Below are 14,957 nucleotides of genomic sequence, written 5' to 3'. Positions count from 1 at the left end.
CACCTCAGAATTCTGCAGTCATTCCCCATTTAAGGAATATTTTGCTGTATTTACAAAGTGAATGATTTCACATTTTCTTGCATTACACTCCATCTGCAAGATATTTCACCCTTAAATTAAACCTATCTATATCTCCCTGCAAACTCATCTTTATTACAGCATAGTTTTCTATCTATCTCTTAGCTATCCTGCCTTCAGTACCCTCAGCTGAGTGATGTATGGAAGATGTAAAATGTTGGGTAGTGCATTAAGCCTAAACAACTCAAAGGATGGACAACAGAGAAAATCCTAGAATCCCTCCAGTCCAGAACAGGCCATTCTGCTCATCAAGTCAGCACTGACCCACTGAAGAGCATGACATCCAGACTCTTCCACCCACCCACTTAACCTGCACATCCTTGGAGAATATGGGGCTTTTTGTAGCATGGCCAATTAACTAGCCTGCCCATCTTTGGACCATGGAAATAAACAAATGCAGGCAAAGGGAGAATGTGCAAACTTCACGGAGACAGTCACCAAAGGCTGGAATCAAACCCAGGTTCCTGGCACTGCGAGGCAGCAGTGCTAACTACTGAATCACCGTGCTGCCTAAAATTGATTGGTGAAACCTGGGATTGAAGCAGGAACCTCTATATCTTCAGGCTAATATACTCCCAACTATTTCAGCAACAACAAATACAGAAAGAATAAAAACTCTTTTTAGCCTCAGAAAAAGTGGTAGTACACAGTCCTTTATCTTTGCGGGTGGAAACGAAGGGAATCAATGACTTAAACAAGGAAACTAGATGAGCATTTAAGAAACTTAAATTTGCAGGACTTTGAGAAGGGAGCAGCGGAATCAGGGAGATTGCATTTCTGTACAGAAAGTTGGCATAGATGAAATAGGTTAAATGACTTTTTTCTGTGCCATAATGAATCACAGACTGGTTTCTGCAACCTCTGCTCATAATATAACCCTGGAGTCCAGGAATCATTGGGGAAAATCCAGGCTGCTCTCGCAGGAAGGTCCACAGTCTCTCCTTCCTCAATCGTGATACCCAGGCACATCCTTGAGGGCTGCTCTGCACACGATTGTGAATTTCTTGGCACTTTTTCAGTGACATTGATCTCAGAAATCTTTTCCCATAGGCACAATAAACAAACCTTTTACTTTGTATAGTGAAAGGCTGATGGTGCTGGTAAATTGAGTGACTCTGTTAGATCTTGTTGAGATATCTGGTTGGAATTGGTGATGTGAAAATGCTTCCCATTGAATGTGCAGTAAAAAGAGTGAGCAAAGAGCAGAGATAGTAGGAACTGCAGATGCTGGAGAATCTGAGATAACAAGGTGTAAAGCTGGATGAACACAGCAGGCCTCTGATGCTGCTTGGCCTGCTGTGTTCATCCAGCTCTACACCGTGTTATCTGAGCAAAGAGCAGTTCTTTTTGTTCTACCATACCTACGGCGCATACACTAGTCACTGCTCCAGCCCCGCCTTCCTGAAGAAAGATAATTTTCTGAAGAAGGGTCGAGGCCCGAAACGTCAGCCTTCTACAGCCTTCCGGCTTCTCTGATGCTGCTTGGCCTGCTGTGTTCATCCAGCTCTACACCTTGTTATCTCAGATTCTCCAACATCTTCAGTTCCTACTATCTCTGATACCCGAAACGTTGATTGCTTCTGATATTGCCTGGCCTGCTGTGTTCGTCCAGCCTCCTGTTTGTCTACAGTCTTCTCTTTCACTGATTGGCTGGGGTACTAACCCCGCCTCTCATCTCTCTGAATGGTTGGAGGACCAGCAACAAAAGTTCCGTCCTCCAGCCCCACCCCTTGGTTGCTATTGGTCGTGAAACGTCATCAACAAGGCTGGCTCGGCGGATGTTTAATTGTGATTGTGAGCATGCGGGCTGCGAGTGATGGCTGGAAAGAAATGTTCGGCTATCACTCGTACAGGCGGTGAGTGAAAGTAAAAGAGGAGGTCAGCGTTCGGCACAATATTCTGGCAAGAAGTTTCTATGATTGCCTGGATGAGGTTAAAGGCCCAAACGTGGGTTTTCTGGTGCTGCGATTTAAGCCGCAGAGAGCCTCAGGGTCCTTCCTAGAAACAGACCCCGGCTAACGGTCGCCACTTGGTTCAGCGGGTGGGCGATTGCGCAGGCGCGGTTAGCGTGTGCATGTAACAATGAGCGGGTGGGGCAGTGTGTAGCTCCCCCCCCATTTCCCCACCCCCCCCAGTTCCCGAGGCCCCCCACCTCCGCGTGAGTCTTGTTTGATTACTCACGGTGGGAAGGGTTACTGCGGTAAAAGTGCAATATGAAGGGGAGATGAAGCTGGATATAATAAAAAGCAGCAATCCCACCAGAATTCAACTCCTGTAACCCCCCTGTAAACTTACAGGTGTCTCAGCAGCTGGATGTCTGACTGAATCCTTTCTGCACATGGAGCAGGGGAATGGGCCGTCCCCTGGGTGACTGCACTACTGGGTGGCCAGCTCAGGTGGGCAACTGTATCCTTGTCACTGTCCTGATATTACCACAGTATTTCCATAATGTAGGAATCTCAGTCTCTCCTGGCTGAGTGATCAGATATATTCTAATCCAGTGCACAGAACATCCGTAGAGTTTCTCTCAACTGCATGCGGTGTGATTTTGTTTCAGTTTACGTTAGAACAGTTTCCACAGTTAATTCCCTGGAACACCCTCTCTCCGGCTTTGTAACTAGTTACAGCCCTTCCTGCAGTCTCATGGAAGACCGCATGTATTACATGTAAAATCCAGTAGTGGGCTATATGGCCGCTCGAGCCTGTTCCATCTTTCAATAAGATTGTGGCTGATCCCTCTTGCCTCATGTCCAGTTTCCAGTGTTTTCTCTCTAACCCTTCATTCCCCTATTGATCAAGAATCTGTCTATCTCAGCCTTAACTACGTATAAGGGCTGTGCCCCCAGAGCTCTCTGTGGCAAGAATTTCCAAGGGCTGTCAACCCCCTGAGAAGCCATGATGTGGAGGTGCTGGTGTTGGACTGGGGTGGAGAAAGTCAAAAATCACACAACACCGGGTTATAATCCAAACACCCTTTATTCTCAGACTGTGCCTTCTAGTCTGAGATTCTCCAACGAGAGGGAACATCCTCTCAGTGTTTACCCTGTCTGACCCTTTAGGATTGAATTGCTTCAGAGAGATCACCTTTCATTATTCTAATTCCAGTGAGGAGTGTCCCACTCCTGTGTCACTGATTAAACGTTCTTCCACTGTGCACTATGTTAGAACTCTTGCTGATACTTTAAATATCATTTTTGGTTTGAATCTGAGAGCCAAGCAGTGACCTCTGGACTGTGAGCAGCAGCTTGTGCTAAAAACAAGAAACAAACTTGTTTTCTTTGAGGCCAGGCCTGAAAGCCATTTGCAGATTATGCTGCTGATTTCACAGCTTTATCTCCCCACGGTCAAGAATTGTTTGCCTTGCACTGGAGATAATTTCTGTTTCTGAGCTAATATTGACCATCAGATACAAGGATAGCAACCTAAAATATGTTAGCCTCACTATTACTGGATTCGTAACACAGTAAAATTAAAACATTGAATGACCCTCAAAATTGCACACAACGTTGTAACCAGACTTTATGAATAACAGGACTTGGTCAGCCAGTTTATAGAAGGAGGAAATAGCACTAGCAAAAACAGAAGTTGTTGGAAAAGCTCAGTAGGTCTGGCAGCATCTGTGAAGAAAAATCAGAGTTAATGTTTTGGGTCCAGCGACCCTTCCTCAGAACCGGACCTGAAATGTTAACTCTGATTTTTCTTCATAGATGCTGCCAGAAGTGCTGAGCTTTTCCAGCAACTTTTCTTTTGGCTAGTGCTATTTCCTCCTTCTATAAACTGGCTGACCAAGTTCTGTTATTCATAAAGTCTGGTTACAACATTGTGTGCAATTTTGAGGGTAATTCAATGTTTTAATTTTACTGATTTACAGCATTCTGATTTACAGCATTCATAGTTCTTTCAGTATTAAGAAATAACACTAACCTGAACAAAATAAATGTGAACAACTAGGCAATCTAGTCAATATCTGTAAATTAAACATAATTTTCTTTGTTCATAACCGTCACTGTCACTGATTGACAGACACAGGTAAGGGATATATTAAACTGAAAATAAAATAAATGTAAATTGTCAGCTCAGTTAAACAGTTTCAAACAATGGAAGCCAAGTCTTCGTGCAGTCCTTGGATAACGAGTGGTTTGCAGGCACGGAAAACTTTATCTAATTTCTAAGTCAGCAGTGAATGTAACCAGTTTCAGCAAACTTCCATAAATATTTACTTATTTCCTCCATATATGTTGCTTTTCTCAGAATATTCAACAATTTGATAACTGGATAGTAAACGAAGAGACACAACAGCCAGTTCATGAGATTCCAAAATCACCCTGCACCTCCTGTACCTGCAGTCCGTGTGGTGAAGCTACTCCCAGATTGCTGTTCGGTAAGGAGTGACAGAATTTTCATCCACTGGTGATAAGGTAGTGCTGATCTCTGTGTCAGTGACGATCATATTATTTTTATGTTATTTTTATATCCCATCTTTAACATAATATAAACATAGAAAATAGGAACATTGTGGCATTCGATCCTCCTGCTCTATTCAGTGTGATCATGGCTGATAATCCCACTCACTAACCTGTTTCCACTTTAGACCCATACCCATCAATACATTTAGCCCTCAGAAAAATATCTGTCTTCTTCTTGGAAGCATTCAATGTTTTGGTCTTAACTGCCTTCTGTGGCAGCGAATTTCACTGACTTAATACTCTAAGTAAAGAAATTTGTCTTCATGTCAGTCCTGTACAGCCTGCCCCATTTTCTTAAACTGTGACCCCTTTGGTTCGGGACTCCCTGGTCATTGACAGCATTCTTCCTGCATTTGCCTTATTCCTGTTAGAATTTTCATCGAATCCCTACACTGTGGAAACAGGCTGTTCAGCCCAACGAGTCCACACTGACCCTCAGAGCATCCCACCTAGAACCATTCTCCAAGAACCCACTTAATCTACACATCCCTGAACACTATTAAAATTTAGCATGGCAATCCACCTAGCCTGCACAACTTTGGACTGTGGGAGGAAACTGGAGCACCCAAGGGTGGAATTGAACCCAGGTTCCAATTTTATTGATTTGTGTGAGATCCTCTTCATTCTTCTAAACTCCAGTGATTTTCATCCTAACCAATCCATTCTATCCTCATGCACCAGTCCTGCCGTTGTAGAATCAGTCTGGTAAACCTTTGTAGTACTACATCCATGGCCAGAACATCCTTCATCAGATAAATATTCCAAAACTGCACAAAATACTCCAGGTGTGGTCTCACCAAAATCCTGTACAATTTCAGCAAGATATCCCTGCTGCTGTACTCAAATCCTCTCTCTATGAAGGCCGACATGCATTTATCTTCTTCACCTCCTGCTGTACCTGCATGCTTACTTTCAGCGACTTGTATACAAGGACACCAGGTCTCATTTCAACTCCCCCTTTCCCAATGTATCGCAATTCAGATAATAATCTGCCTTCCTGTTTTTGCAATCAAACAGCATAACCTCCCGTTTATCTATGTTGTACTTCATCTGCCTTGCATTTTTGCCAACTCACTCAAATACAAATCAGAATGAGGCATATCCGCATCCTCCTCACAGTTCACTGTTCCACCCAGCTTCATGAATTTTTACATGCTTGGAGATATGACATTTAAGTTTCCTCATCTAAATCATTGATATATATTCTGAATAGCTGGTGTTCAAGCACTGATCACTGCAGTACCACACTGGCCACTGTCTGCTACTCTAAGTTACCTGTTCATTCCAACTCTTTGTTTCCTGTCTGCCAGCCAGTTCTGTATCTGTGTCAATACACGACCCCCAATCCCATGTGCTTTAATTTTACATGTTAATCTCTTCTGTGGGACCTTTTGAATGCCTTCTTAAAGGTGAAATAAACCACATCCACTGCCTCCTTATCAACTCTAAAACATTGCATTCTTGAAACATTCCAGCAGATTTGCCCAGCATGATTGTCCTTTAGTAAATCCATGCTGACTGACTCTGTCCAATCTTGTCACTGTTTTCCAGTGTTAGGCTTACCAGTTTATAATTCCATGTTTTCTCTCTACCTCCATTTTTTTAAAAATAGTAGGGTTACATTTGTTCCCCTCCAAACCATAGGAATTGTTCCAGAGTCTATAGAATCTTGAAAGCTGACCATCGATTTCCTCTATTTTGATTCAAACCCTGACTTTCAGACTGCGTCCACTATCTGTTGGGCCACTTTGTTAAGTACTCTGGGGTATAGATTACCAGGTGATGCGATTTGTTGGCTTTTAATCCCATCAATTTCCCCAACACCAATACCCTACAGATTTCCTTCAGTTTCTCCCTGTCATCTGTTCCTCAGCATTTTAGTGATATGTGTGTTATTCTTTGAGTGACAGACCCAAAATATGTAGTTAATTGGTCTGCCATCTCTATTCCACGTTATAACTTCCCCTGTTTCTGGTTGTGAGCGATTTGTTTTCATTAATTTTTTTCTTCTCTTCATATACTTTTAGAAGCTTTTACAATTAGTTTGTATGTTCCATGCAAGGTTACTATTATACGTTATTTTTCCCCTCTTCTTCAATCCCTTAGTCCACATTTGCAGAAATCTGAACTGCTCCCAGTCATCAGGTCATAGAGATATACAGCATGGAAACAGACCCTTCGGTCCAATTTGTCCCTGCCAACCAGCTATCCTAAATAAATCTAGTCCATTTGCCAGCATTTGGCCCACATCCCTCTAAACCCGTCCTATTTATATACCCATCCAGATACCTTTTGAATGTTACAATTGTACCAGCCTCCACCACTTCCTCTGGCAGCTCATTCCAAATATGCACCAACCTCTGTGTGGAAAAGTTGCCCCTTGGGTCCCTTTTAAATCTTTTCAACTCTGCTGGTCTTTTTAGCCAATTTGTATGCCTCTTCCTTGGATCCAGTACCGTACTATCCCTAATATCCCTTGCTAGTCTTAGCAGAGCCACCTTTCCTGTTTTATTTTGTGCCAGACAGGAATGAACAACAGTTGCGTTTCCTCCAGGTGCTCTTTAAATGTTTGTCATCCATTTAAATTATCTTCCCCGATTTATTGTAGCCTGTCAGTGCCTCACACCATTGTAATTTCCTCTGTTTAGAGTTCAGCCTCTAGTCTCAGAATCAACTCTGTCATTCTCCATCTTAATGAAGACTTTTATCACTCAGAGTTCTTCACTCTTCCACAAGGGGCCTCACACAGCTAGATTGCCAATTATTCCCTTCCCATTGCATAATTTAAAATTTTGAAATTAAAGTTGCTATCATCCCAGAAGACCACCAGACTGCTATCTCACTTGAGAGAGTGAGAGAGAGAGAGAGAGAGAGGACTAATGGTGCTTTAACCTGAGGGTCACCACCATGCCTTGGGCAAGGGGCAAGGTTAAGAAAGTGGGACCTTCATGGTGACCTCAGCCGGTACAGGAGTTGAGCACACGCTGTTGGCGTAACTGCATCACAAGCCAGCCGTCCACCAACCTGAGCTAACCCACCCCAGCCATTACAAAGCACGCAGTTGAGGATGGCCTATCCTCCATTTGGGTCCTCAATGTATCGAATCAGAAAACCATCTTGTAGATACCAGAGGAATTTCTCCTCTATGGTGTTATTACTGATTTGATTTACTCAATTTATGTGTAGATTGAAATCACCCATAATAAACATAAGGCCACAAGATACAGGAACAGAATTAGGCAATTCAGACTATTGAGTTTGCTCCACCATTTGATCGCGATTGATATGTTTCTCAACCCATTCTCCTATGTTCTGCCTTCTCCTGTAATTGTTGATCCACTTACCAATCAGGAACCTATCTCTCTCTGTCCTGAATACTCCCAATGACTTGGCCTCCACAGCCCTTTACAGCAATGAGTTCCACAGAATCACCATCCTCTGGCTGAAGAAACATCACCTCATCTCAGTTCTAAAAGGTCATCCCTTCACTCTGAGGCTGTGCCCTCATGTCTTAATCTCTCCTACTAGCTGAAAAATCTTCTCCATGTCCACTCTATCCAGGCCTCTCAGTGATCTGTAAATTTCAGTCATATCCCCATAATACCTCTAAGCTCCATCAAATACAGACCCAGAGTCCTCAACTACTATTTTTATGAAAGCTCTTCATCCTCAGGATCATTCTTGTAAACCTTCTCTGGACCCCTCCAAGACCAGCACACTCTTCCTTAGCTACCCAGCCCCAAACTGCTCACAATATTCTAAATGCGGTCTGACCAGAGCTGATACAGCTTTAGGAGTACATCTCTGCTCTTGTATTCGTGGCCTCTTGAAATAAATGTTAAAATGGCATTTGCTTTCCCAACTGCCAACTGAACCTGCATGTCAACCTTAAGAGAATTCCTGAACCAAAGTCCCTTTGCACTTCAGATTTCTGAAGCCTTTCCCTGTTTAGAAAATAGTCTATGCCTTTATTCTTCCAACCAAAATGCATAAGCTTACATTTTCCCACATTATATTCCATCTGCCACTTCTTTATCCAATCTTCAACCTGCCCAAGTCCTTCTGCAGCCTTCCCTCTGCGTAAACACTCCCTGTCCCTCTACCAACCTTTGTGTCATCTTCAAATTTAGCAACAATGCCCTCAGTTCCTTTGTCCAGATCATTAATACATAACATGAATAGCTGTGATCTCAACATTAATCCCTGTAGAAGTCCACAAGTCACTGGCTGCCATCCTGTAAAAGACCCCTTTATCCTGACTCTCTGCCTTCTGCCAGTCAGCCAATAGTCTATCTTGCCACTGACACCATGCTCTTATCTTATTTAGCAGCCTGCTGTGTGGTACCTTATCAAAGGTCTTCTGGAAATCCAAATAGGTCATGGCAACTGGTTTTCCTTCATCTTACACGCTGTTTACCTCCTCAAAGAATTCTAACAGTTGTGTCAGGCATGACCTCCCTTTGATGAAGCCGTGTTGACTCTGCCCTTTTTTACCATGCACTTTCAAGTACTGTGCAGTCTCATCCTTAATAATAGACTCTAAAACCTTACCAACAACTGAGGTCAGGCTACCCAGCCTATAGTTTCCTGCCTCTGCCTCCTTCCTTTCTTAAATAGGGATGTTGCATTAGCTATTTTCCAGTCATCTGGGGGCCTCCCTGACTCCAGTGATTTCTGAAAGATCACCACCAATGCCTCTACAATCTCTTCTGCTATCTCCTTCAGAAGTCTGGGGCGTAGTCCATTCGATCTTCATGATTTACCCACCTTCAGACCTATCAGCTTCCCTAGCGCCTTTTCCTCCATGATGGCCACTTCACTCACCTCTGAAGTTCTGGTATGCTGCTAATGTCTTCCACTGTAAAAACTGATGCAAAGTACCTGCTTAGTTCCTCCGCCATTTATTGTTCCTCATTTCCACCTCTCCAGCCTCATTTTCCAATGGTCCATTGTCCACTCTTGCCTCTTTGTAACCTTCATAAAACTAAAAAATCTCTTGCGGTCTTCTTTTATATTACTAGCTAGCTTACTCTCATATTTCATCTTATCCCCTCTCATTGCTTTTTAGTTATCCTCTGCTGGTTTTTAAAGGCTTCCCATTCCTCTGACTTCCACTAATCTTCACCACATTGTATGCTTTTTCTTTTGCTTTTATGCTCTCCCTGACTTTCCTTGTCAGATATGGTTGCGTCAGTCCCTTAGAACATTTCTTCTTCCTTGGGCTGAATTTCTGCAGTGTCTTCCGAATTACCCAAGAAACTCCGGCTATTGCTGTTCCACTGACTTCCCTGCTAGGCTCCCCTTTCCAAGCCACTCTGGCCAGCTCCTCCATCATGTCTTTGAGTTACCCTTACTCAATCATAAAATATCGGTTTCAATCTTCTTCCTTTCAAACTGCAGAGTGAAATCTATTGTATTATGGTCATTGCTATAGAGTCATACATCACAGAAACAGGCCTTTCAGTCCAACAGTCCATGCCGACAATATTCCCAGACCAAAAACTAGTTCCACCGGCCTGTGCTTGGCCCTTATTCCTCCAAACATCTTTTATTCTTATACTTAATCCACATGTCTTTTAAACATTGTAACTGTACCTGCATCCACCACACTTTCTGGAAGTTCTTTCCACACACAAAATTGCCTCTCATATCTTTTTGAAATCTTTCTACTCTCAGGTTTAAAATACGCCCCCTAGTCTTGAAATCTCCATTCTAGGGAAAAGACACCTGTCATTCACCTTATCCACACTCCTTATGATTTTATAAACCTCTATAAGGTCACCTCTCAACCTCTTACGCTCCAGTGATAAAAGTCCCAGCTATCCAGCCTCTCCTTAAATCTCAAACCCTCCATTCCTGGCAAAATCCTGGTAAATCCCTTCTGAACCTTCTACAGCTTAATAACATCCTTCCTATAACAGGGTAACCAGAACTGGACACAGTACTCCAGACGAGCGGTTCCTCCAGCTCCCTAATTGAGTCTACCCCATTACACATCACTAAATCCAGAACTGCCTGTTCCTTATTGGGCTGTACATAAGCTGCTCCAAAAAAAAATCTCATAGACATTCCACAAATGAGATTTCTTGAGATCCGCTGCCAATCTGATTTTCTCAGTTCACTTGCTTATCTAAGTCCCCCATGATTATTGTAATAATGCTTTCCTTACACACCTTTTCTATCTCCTGGTTTATTTTCTTCCCCACATCCTGACGATAGCTAGGAGGCTTGTATACAATTCCTTTCATCATCTTTTTCTCCTTTGTTGTTCTTTAATTCTACCCACACAGATTCTATGCCTTCCAATTCTATAATTTCATTTCTTACTAACAAGGCAACCCCACCCCACTGCCCACCTGCCTGTCCTTTCGATAGAATGTGTATCCTTGAATATTTAGTTCCAATCCCTGATCCCTTTGTAGCCACATCTCTGTAATATCCACAACACTGTAGACGCCAATTTCAATCTACGCTACAAGCTCATTTACCTTGTTTCATATACTATGTACATTTAAGCACAATAGTCTCAGTCCTATGTTGACTGCTCCTCTTCTCGTAGTTGTTCCATGCTGTGCCCAAAGTTAGATTCCTGACCCTTTCCATACTTCTGACCTATTACTTGTTGTGGAAACTTTAACCTGTGCTGAGCCCTCCCCCAACTTTACCTTTTCCCACAATTTTCCATGAAACTGAAACCAACCCACATGATTTAGTTTGAAGTCCTATCCACAGGCCTCAGTTGTGTGATTCACCAGGACTTTGGTCCCAGTGTGATTCAGGTGGAGCCCATCCCATCAGAATGCTCCATCCTTCCCCAGTACTGTTCCGATATCCAATGAATTCAAACACATTTCTCCCACACTAATCTTTCAGCCACACATTTACCTCTTTCATCTTGCTGACCCTATACCAATTTGCTTATGGCTCAGGTAGTAATCCAGAGATTATGACCTTTTTTTGCTTCTGTTTTTTTAATTTAGCCCCAACCTGTTCATATTCCTTCAGCAGAACCTCTTTCCTCTTTCTACCAATATCGACAACTAGGTCGTTCCCCTCCTACTCCAAGTTCCTCTGCATCCCAGATGAGATATCCTGAACACAGGCAGCAGACAGGCGACACAGCTGTCAGGACTTTCAATTCTGGCAACAGAGAAGAGTATCTATTTCCCTGACTACACTCTCACCGATTACAACTACATTTCTCTTTTCTCCACACCCCCCTTTTGAATGGCCCTTTCTACCACATGCTGTGGTCAGTTTGCTCATCCTCCCCACAGCCCCCATCTCATCCACACAGGGAGCAAGTATCTCAAACCTGTTAGACAAGCTGAAGGGCTATGCCTCTGTGGTTGATTTGCTCACCGAGCAGGTTCATTAGTTTGCCGACATTTCATTACCCTGCTGGGCAACATCATCAGTGCAGCCTCCAATGAAGTGTTATTATGTTTTCCTGCTTATTATATAAACTCTGGGGTCCACTGGAGTTGATTACCTCATTTCTGGTTTTTCTTTGCAGTGGTGTATATATAGGGTCTAATTCTACATGTTGTTTATTAATGGTCTTCTTGGTGGGGAACCACATCTTATCCCAATACGTGATTGTTACCATGACATTTGTTCAAATATTTAAGGTTTTTCGCTCACACTCAAACGTCACCATCCCCTTCCCTCCATAAGACAAGTCTGCCAGCTGCTCATCCCAGTATCCTGCGGTTACACTAGTCGCAATTCCAAGGAAGATGACAATGACCATCAATTCTCCCATGTCAGTGTCTTCCTCTATTTTATCACATTATCTTAGTTTCCTGTGAAACAAGCATAGTTTCTGCACTTATTTACGGTTTGGTCTACACCTGTAATCGTATTTAGAGTGTTAATCTTCTCAGCCAATTCATGTACATCAAAGGCCGGTTCCAGCTTTCCATTACTTCCCCTTGTCCATTTGGTTGGAGGGTGGATGTTTCATCCACTGCATTCCTCTTTTTATTGTTCCTTCTTTTTCATTTCCATTGATGAGCCTGAGGAGTCCATCTGACCCCTAAGGGGTTAAGAGATAATGGATGTACATTTTGCTCAGGTTGTTTTGGTCCCACGAATCCCCTGGTCTGGGTTCCAATCCAGTTCCACTCTAAGTTTCCTAACTCTGGGGCATCACATTCTTCCAACATTATGTGTAAATGATGATAATTATCTGGCCCCCCTCCAAATGATTTTCACTGGTTACTATGATACCAGCCACTTTTGTTAGGGGCTGTTAGCACCTTGTATACTGATAGGCTTACTTTGTCAATCAATTCAAACGGTTTGCAAATCTAGGGAAGGATGCTGTTTAATGTACAGGTATCATTATCAATTGCCCCACCTGCAGCTCCACTGGCTTTGTCTTAGAGTTAAAGTGGGCTGTAAAATGTTGTTTCTTCATTCCCATGTTACTTGTGGCTACAAGTCATTTTTTTATTCTCTCAGCCAGCTGTTGTTCCCACATTTCTTTCATTATTCCATCTACTTCTGGCTCAGATAGGTCTATTTGTAGCAGTGTCTTCATATCTCTCAACCCATCATTAACCGATAAGAGGTAAGTCCTGTAGAGGAAGCTACAGTGCTTCTTACTATCATCGGGACATAAGGAAGCACCATCAGCCAAGTGGTTTGGTGCTACTGCACCATTCTGGCCAGCGTATTCTTCAAAGTTCGTTTCATCCCTTCAACCATCCTACTGGATTGGAGTCTAGCTGCTGTTTCAGTCCATTGTTCATCCATCTCTCTTTTTCCTGGTGTTGACACCACTCCTGAGTAACTCACTTCCTGCTTCATTCTCACTTATTTTGCTATTTTCTGTCTCAGTTGATTTCCAGTTCCAGTTATCAGTTTAATAACCGGGTTTGTTTCCTTGTGTAATGCACTCTATTGCACTGTACAGCACTTTCTTGCTAACCATCACTTCTCCTTCACATTAGCTGTACTAATTGTCATAACTGTCTTTAGTCAGCTGTAAAACATGCAAATGTGAACAAAAATACCAACTTATTCCAGGCTCTTCCCAACTCAACAGTTCCTTTCCGAACCTCTTCAGTACACAATCTCTGTTTCACTATTCTGTCAGTTTCAGTACATTTCCCGCTCCTGATGCTCCATCACACTGTCTATCAGTTTCATTCTAGCATGTCACAATGTTATTCTAATTTCACTTCATAGAATCATTGAATTGTTTCAGCACAGAAACAGGCCATTTGATCCATCATGCCTGCACCACTTCTATTCTAAAATGCCAATCAATTGCCTTTTCCCCATATCTCTCCACACCATTTCTATTCATACAATCAGTCAATCCCTTTTGGAAAGCCTCAATTGAACCTGCCTCCAACACATTTCCAGGCAGCGCATTCCAGACCCTTACTACTCACTATGTAAAAAAGCTTTTTCTGGCACCACCCTCATTTATTTACACGTTGCTTTAAATCTATGCCCTCTCATTCTTTTTTTTTAACAAGTGGGCACAGCTTCTCCTTATCTACTCCATCCAGCCTGCTTTTGATTCTTAAAACTTCCATCAAACTCCTTTCAGTGTTCTTCTCTCTAAGGAGAAGAGTTCCAACTTGTTCAATCTTATCACCGTCATTGATGATTCTCATTCCTGGAACAAATCTGTTAAATCACTTCAGCACTCTCTCCAATGCATTCATATCTTACCTATAATTTGGCATCCACAACTACACAATACTCAAGCTGAGATCTAAAATGTGTCTTGTATAAGTTCAACATTATCTCCCTGCTCTTGTATTCTATGCTGCTGAAAATATTGTATGTTTCCTTCTCACTCTCCACCTGTCCTGCCACCTTCAATGATGTATGTATACATCCACGTTCTTCTGTTCCTGTACCATTGTTAGAATTGTGCTCTCTCTTTTAGATCAGCTTTCGGTATTCTTGTGACCAAAGCGCATCACCGCACACTTCCCTGCATTGAATCTCATCTGCCACCGATCTGCTCACTGCACCAACTCAGAAATATTCCACATGAGTTTAACTACGATCTAAGAGTGTTGATTTCGAAGTTTTCTATCTGGTTTGAGTTGGCACAGGGTATGTTGATCCCAGTGTTTCAAGCCAAGTCTAATCTAAGTAACTCTGCCCATCAGTCCTTGATCTGATGAGCAAGGTTCTTCACTTTTGGGAAGTGCTCTCATTGTAATCAGTCCATGGCTCGGGTTACATAAAGACCAATTACATAATAAAAAGCTGTATTAACCTCTTATGCCTCACATCGCAGAAAGAGGAAGGGGTGAGGCCATGGGTGAGGGAATACACCCTGAACTGTGATAACAAGGCGTAGAGCTGAATGAACACAGCAGGCCAAGCAGCATCAGAGGAGCAGGAAGGCTGACATTTCGGGCCTAGACCCTTCTTCAGAAA

The 14,957-nt window shown here is 42.7% G+C and overlaps 1 protein-coding gene across 4 annotated transcripts in view; it reads left to right on the top strand.

Moving 5' to 3' along the window:
- The first annotated feature begins 1,837 nt into the window (after window positions 1-1,837).
- The window catches only part of LOC109923573 (gastrula zinc finger protein XlCGF7.1-like), a 243,819-nt gene continuing 230,699 nt past the window's right edge, over window positions 1,838-14,957 (top strand). For 2 of the 4 annotated variants that reach the window (XR_007265939.1, XM_048619197.1), the window contains exons 1-2: window positions 1,838-1,934; window positions 4,330-4,459. The gene's annotated coding sequence lies outside the window, so the exon portion shown is untranslated. Of the gene's footprint in view, window positions 1,957-2,361; window positions 2,475-4,329; window positions 4,460-14,957 lie in introns of those variants that run through there. The other 2 variants (XR_007265940.1, XM_048619199.1) reach the window with 2 other exon arrangements.

This window comes from Rhincodon typus, chromosome 42, assembly GCF_021869965.1.
Source record: "Rhincodon typus isolate 14 chromosome 42, sRhiTyp1.1, whole genome shotgun sequence".
NCBI classification, from domain to species: domain Eukaryota; kingdom Metazoa; phylum Chordata; class Chondrichthyes; order Orectolobiformes; family Rhincodontidae; genus Rhincodon; species Rhincodon typus.
The sequence above is the reverse complement of the archived record's forward strand: the minus strand, read 5'-3'. Positions and strand labels throughout refer to the sequence as shown.